We start from the raw sequence: 7,299 nt of genomic DNA, 5'->3' as shown, positions 1-7,299 counted from the left end.
GGCATGAAAAAAAATTAAGTTCTAGGTCTGACTTCTTTGTCCTTAGACTATTCTTTGAGCATGGCTCTTTGCTGGAGGCTCATGAGCTGTTACTGTAAGGTTCTAGTCTGAAAAGACCCAAATCATTCTCTGGCAACTTTGCACTCATCTCCTAAGTCCCTGCCATTCAGCAAGAAATCCTCTGCATTACAGAACCACTCTGGCAGTAAGAATTATTCTGTGTTACAAAACAAAACTGCCAGTGCTATTTTGTTCTTATGTGATTTTCACAGTTCCCCGCATCTAATCTCAGGACCTGGCTGTGAGGTAAACTAGTTATCGCCCCCAGCCTAAGTACAAGCAAACTGAAGCAGAAAGAATTGATGTGACTTGCCCTGGGCCATCCTGGCCACCCCATCTAGCTGGAGCTCTCATTCAAGTCCTCCCTAATCCCCATGCAGCCCTCTAATTAACATCTCCTGGTTGCAATGGAGGGATATGCCTGTGCCCCTGCCGTGGCAGCTCCTCTGGCTCCTGTTTTGCAGCTGGTGCTTCATGGAGGATGAAGGTTTTAAGCCACCAGCTCCCAGTCCTGGGCATTGCCCCCAAAACTTGAAACAGTTTTAAATGGGGTGCCTGAAGGTGAGATAGGGCTGCACTGGGAGCCTGTGACAGAGGCACAGTGAGAAGAAGATATGTTAGCTAAAATGGGCAGGAACTACAGATGGAAATGTTAAATGAAAGAGTACTCATGGACTGAGTATCCTTATACCATCCTGGCTAGCTAGAATCACTTATATGTCTAAGTATGACAGCATGAAATAGCACTTTCTTTCAGCACATTACACTTACAGGGCCCAGTTCATCCCATTAGTTACCTCTCTAGGGCCAGCAGAGTTGTTCCAGGAATGAATGCAACCTTTTATTATTTATGCAAATCACAGTGGCTTGGGATATCTTATGCTTCCAAGAACTTGGTGGAAATTTCCCCCTGCCTGAACAGTACCCAGGCAATGGGATGGGAGGGTCACATAACAGTTGATATTTTTAGACTGGGTGACAAATTTGTCAATACCCTGGTGCTGGACGCTGTGTTCCTGGGTGTTTACAAAGCAATGTCTGCTTTAGCAGCTCAGTGCAGCTGAGGGGAAGAGCAGCTGGCACAGAAGTATCTTGTCAGACAGCAAGCTAAACAGTAGGGAGTAAGAGATTTGGCTCTGTGTCTGTTGGGTGCTACTGGGAATGTTTTGGTTTGTGAGAGGGTGATGGGATAATTTCTTCTCTTTTTTAATCACCTCCAAAATAGGCTGTGCTATTTTTGACAATTATTTAATGATTTATAAGAGATGGGAAAATAAATGAGGAAGGGAGCTCAAAACACAAATGTGTAGGTAAAGCAGAAAGACATTTTCCTTTCCCTCCTTAAAAAAACCCTGTGAGCATAGTGCCAGCAGGTGAGAGTTTTGTTAAGTGCCAAGTTGCATGCAATTTCTTAGACCCTAGGAGGGGGGGCACTCTGTTCACAAGCTTTCCTACCTGTGCACCTGTCTCCTGTACATGCTGACAAAACAGGCTTTATGTTTACCTCCCAGTAACAGTTATTTCTTCGAATTTCAAGGAATAGATGAGATCCACGAACAGAAAGAAACTAATTTCACTATAGAGGGACCACTGAACAGCCGTCCTGGGTGGACTCACTCCACATCTGACATGAACCCTGATGGCAGAGTGATAGTTTGCTCTCATCAAATTTCAGCAACCCTCAGCCAGGCACTGTCTAGGAGCCTCTGCACCATTTTCAGCTCCCACCTGATTCAAACTGTCCTTGTTTCCTAGCCAGTTTAATCCTGAGCTCCTGCTCCCATTGCCTCTAGCAAGGTACCTGGGGAGCTGACCACAGGGTGCAGCCAAGTCTCCACTTATCTGTAGAGGCTTCAACCAAACTAATTTGCCTTGTTCTTCCTTAATCTGGGGCATGTCTGTGTGTGAGCAACTACAGGAACTGTCTGAATCTGGGCTTTGAGTGGTGTAGATCGAACATCTAGAGAAGGACTTGGGTGTTGCAGCATAGCAAAGGGATGCTACTGGTTTATTTTTGATTATCAATACCACTGCTAATTTACACTTCAGACAGTGTACCATGAACAGGTCAAGCACTAGCAGCCCCAGAAGAAGTGCTTAAGTGTTGCCCTCCACACTTAGACCAGTGCTTGTCATGGGAAGCAGTGTCTCTTCTTACATGAGAGAGAAGCTTTCCTTTCTGCAATCATCATCATATCATGCACAGGTGCTTTGGGGACAGGCTGGCATCCTAAGATACATCCATCCGATCACCACCATCACCATCTTCTCCTTATGACCTGAATTCTACCAGTAAATTCATAATTAGCTTATATAGGCCTGCATGACCTGTCATGACAGGAATTTTAGATATAATGCAACATCTGAGTCATGGCATTGCTTTTTCTGCTATTAGTTTCACCTGCTGCTGCTCAGCAGGAAGTAAAGCAAGGGAGGATTGTTTCAGTAAACCAGAGGTGACCTGCCTGCTTTCAGAAAATCTAGGCAGGTAGGCAAGCTGAGGGCTTCAGGGCTTTATGTAACACTAGAGCACCTGACATCTTAGGTTAGCTGTAGGTACACTACATATCCTTTGCATGGTAGCTGTCAGTCCAGCTTACGTCTCTTGGATGCTGTGAGTCCTAATATCTTCCAGGCAGAAGGCACTCTGTCTTGTAACAGAAGGTTTCTCTGATTCCTACAGTATTTCAAAGAACCTGCATATATCTGTTTGCAGAATCAGATATTTCAATATATTTTATTTATGGTTCCATCAAAAAATTGTAGAAGTAGAGATTCCTGAAGGCAATGATGTTCAGACCCAGAGCTACTGTACTCTCTGAGTGTCTCTGACCAGACTACACTGTGCTACTCTAGAGATTTCTTACAGCTCCTGCAGTCTCAGGGAACCTGCAGATCCCTCCCTGCAAAGACACTGTACTATAATGCAGATGCCACGTGATTCAGTCACAGGCTGCAAGTCCCCAAATGCACAGAAATTTACTGTAAGCTACCACGGGAATTTCTGCAGAGTCTCCTGGAATCCATAGGGGCCATTCCAGTCTGCCCTGATGCCACTGCTGTATAAACTCTCATGCTGTACAGTACCTGCTAACCTAATAATACTGTCTGAGTCCTCTCCATGACAACACACCGCAATGTCCTCAGGTACAGGGAGGCATCCTGCGATCAGGCAAGGCTGGCCAGGGGATCTGTGTATCAGATGTATAGAGTATAATTTAAACATAAGTATTTTCTATGGGGAAGTTGGAGGCATAAATGCAAAGGGGCAGAATTACTCCCCAGAGGAAAGGAAATAATTGCTGAATGTGAATGAGAAGAAAGAAATTACAAAATGAGACCTTTAAATAATCTTAAAATCATAGGAGATCTGGTTTACAGGTTTCATGTAACAGATGTACATGACCAAACAACTTCACACATTTTGGATACCCTCAGGGAATGAAGAATGGTGGGAAGTATTGAGGACCTCAGGTAAGAAAGGAACGGTGTTTTCCAACATGGGTTGGAGTTTGCTGGAGTGGAGAATTGTAGAAAAGCTGTTCAAGACTACGTTCCAACTATGATGGCATTACAGCAAAGAAATATAGTCCAGTTCTCTTTAGGGAACTGGATTGATGGCTGGCAGTGTTGCACAAAGACCAGATCAATACAGGGCTCTATTTGTAAGCAACCATTTCAATTCAGACCACGGGATTGGCTTTATGCCTGTTAAGGTCAATTGCCCAAAGGCAAGCACATGGTGACAATTAGCACATTCCTGTGTCCAACAGAGGTGACACCACAGCCAGAGGAAAACTGAGGCTGGGGCTGTTTCCAAAGAGGGCAGAGACCTTCTGAAAGGGAAAAGCCAGATTAAAAGGGAATCATAATCCTTAACTATTCAGTGACAGCCTGGGAAGAAAGGATTGCTCAAAAAAAACCAAGGGTTCTCTCTCAAGGAAGATAGTGTTTCCACTGCTGGCAAGCTGGGTGTGGACTCATGTCCTCATCTTCTCCTTCTCTGGTAGGGGCAAGAGACAGAATCTCAGCGAAAAGAGGGGGACAGAATTCTGTCTGGGAGGATGAAACCTCCTGGGTCAGACCTTGTCAGTCAAAGCTCTCACTCTGATTTCACTTGCAGACAGGACCCTAAATATCACTGGGAGACTGGGCTTCAACCCTCAACTTGTACAACCTGAACTTTGGTCATGTATCCATGCTCTGATGCATTTTCTGCACTTGCTTGGACACTAAGGCAGGTTTGTGGGGCTTTCCAGCATGCCAGTTGCATGCTTCACAGCCATATCCCAGCAGGAAAGGTTGTATCTCATCCTTCCCCAGTTCAGATCAGGATTAGTTGCTTATTCAGAGTCCCTTCCCCTATTGACAGAGTGGAGGAAAAATAATTATGAACCTTCTTTTTATATATGCCAGCTAGCAGACAGGATCAATACGCAAAGGGACTCCCTGATTTCTGACATGCCTAAGCCCTCAGACAACTGTGGGGTTTTTGCACCATATGGCTCTATCACTTGATAAAATAGTGCCCTAGATATGTTGGTTGTTTTCCAGTCTGCCACCAAATGAACTTAGGAGGATGGGCACATACAGCCACAGTTTCTGCAGTGTTGTCACCGTTTCTGAGGTCTTCAGACCTATCACAAGCCGCTGTATTTTTGCAACTCCTCCTGCCCCCCTCCCTGGGACCAGCTACCGAAGGGATTAAGCACGGCATGCTATCTACTGCAGTGGCTTAATCACTAAGCAAAGCACTCATCCCCTGACCACAAGGTCAGGGAATTATCTTCCTGACAGATAATGCAGCCAGGGCTTGGAACAAAATGAGGAGCTGAACTGACATTGCAAGCCCACAGGCCACAGCTTTATTGCTGTTTCCAGGGGGAGTAATGCTGCTAGGATGCTATGAAAGTGTAGTGTGACTTTTCCCACATGCCCCAAGATGCCTCTTGGTGGCAGAGAAAGATAAACACAGGAAAAATAGTACGCAGTTTTGTGTACACACATCCCCCTCCCATAAACACCTCCTGTGCCAAACCTGTCCCTCTGAGAGCGAAAGGTTTTGATGGTTGGATGTATTTGGCACTGTGTACTAAAGAGACTGTGAATAACTAACTGAGCACTAAGACAGGGCCAAAAGAGAAGTGACCTCGGGGGAAATTTATCTAGAAATATGGTTTCAGAAGGCATAGATCCTATGCTTCAGTTTCATCAGAAGGTGGGAAGTCCCATTCCCACATAAGCCAGCCTGTTGGGGCAGAGCTGCAAGGCCTGCCAGTCCCACAGCTCACCACACAGCTGCCAGAGGGCAACTCAAGCCAGTGGGGAAAAAACTCTTCATTTGAGATTTAAATATAAAGAGTTCAGGTCTTCTGCCACCATAAAAGAATGAGGAAAACTCATGACACAGTGAGCTATGAAACCAGGTTCTTACTAGGAACTAGCACAGAGCATCAGCTCCAGCAGCTGTGCTGTGAGCACCTCAAGACCCTCTGCGCGCAGCCAGGAAGAATGAGCCATGGTCTCTTGCCTGGTGGCCACTGGAGACCAGCCCCTTTTCATAGAAGGGGAAGGCATAAGCTGAGGTTACAGAAAAAGGCTGAGAAGGTGAGGCTCTCTACCCAAAGCTGGGCAATACAAACAGCTTACAGCTCTCCAGGTGACTCCTTCGCAGTCACATATATAGCAGTAACTGCAGAGGAGGAATCCTCATCTCTCCACTTTAGTCAAGAGGCCAGGTCCCTAAGACTGGTTAAAATTACACACATGGTAAATCTTTCTTGTTGTGCCTTACAAAAGCAGCTAAGCAATCAAATGACATTTTGTCACCTTCCTCAGCGCATCTCGCCTTCTGCAGTCCAGCTCCTCCCTAAAGGCAAATGTTATCATTTCTCCGTGAAACATTCACACCTTGCCAAGTGTCTGTGCCTTACCTGGGGACAGCAAGGGCTATGCTGTAGCCAGAGGCGCTGCTCTCCTCCATCTTTCCAGCAAGAGATGCTTCCGGCAGCATTGGTGTGGGATGCGAGAGAAGCAGCTCCCACCTCAAAGCACAAGATTAACCCAGAGCCTGCTTTGCAAATTCCACTGTTCTTCAGCTATAAATAAAAAATAAAATGTTTTTATTACTTTCAGATTGAAACAGGAAGGGTCTGATCATCTTTGAGATCTCTGTCTCTATTAAGCTTGGTGGACAGAGGTCACAACTGTGGGGAGATGGAAGAGAGTGAGCAACTGCCAACATCTCATTTTCGTAGGAAAACAAGCTAGATAGACAGGTTGTAGTTTTTTGAGCTGAGTGCATTGCATCTGAAGAGTGTGTGTCCCCCAAAGAAGGACTCACTGAGGTTATGTGTGTGCTGTTCATTCTCCTGGGGCAGGGCACAGACATCAGTGCCCTTTCCATACACCCACCTCCAACCTAACAACTAAGGCATAGCAGAGACACAGGCAGGACTGGCAGGTGGAGTAAGGAACCTCCCTGCCCTGCAAGGGACCTGGATGAGTTAGCTACAAATAAAGGTGCTTTTCCCTCACCTCTTATCTCAGGCGAAGGAGACAAAACCCCACAGTACTCCATGTGGAAAACAGAACACTAATAAAGCTTTAGATTTTCCACTTGACTGCTGCTCTTCAACTCCCCTCCCTTTCCCACCTGAATTTCTGTTGCCTTTGGGGAAATCTGACATTACATATCTTTCTATATTCTTAATTAGTAAAAAAAAAAATCCCTCCCTCCATTAAGTGACTCTCAAGAACAGAGACGGGGGAACGTACATTGAGAACTGTTTGCCTTACTCTCTGCCAGGGGCCTCTCCCCAGTGTCCCTCCCATGGCCACTGTCCCTGCAGCTCCAGGATCTGCAGCCACCACAACCCAGGTTTCAGTGTCACTTTGTCCATAGCAGAAAGCTGGACAACTCCTTCACAAAAACCACATCTCTGCTCTAGAGTACATATAGGAAAGGACCCCTTTTAACCACATGGAAATTAAACACTGCTCTACCTGTCCTGTATGTGTTTCTCTCCACAGGAACGTGGCTGTGGGTTTGCACCCCAGAACTTGTTCTGGTCAAGCTATAGGCTGCTTCTCAAGAAGGCCAATGGCTACACAAGTTCACCAGGTCAACTGGAGGATGGCATGAGCTCCCTTCTCTTCCCATAGAGCTCTAGTTACTAATTTTCCCATTTCATTGAGCTTCACCTCCTCCCTACAACTAGATTTTACTCATGACATCTC

This window comes from Pipra filicauda, unplaced genomic scaffold (genome assembly GCF_003945595.2).
Source record: "Pipra filicauda isolate LSUMZ 115617 unplaced genomic scaffold, ASM394559v2 scaffold6_size6359152_pilon, whole genome shotgun sequence".
NCBI classification, from domain to species: domain Eukaryota; kingdom Metazoa; phylum Chordata; class Aves; order Passeriformes; family Pipridae; genus Pipra; species Pipra filicauda.
This window is presented reverse-complemented; position numbering follows the sequence as displayed.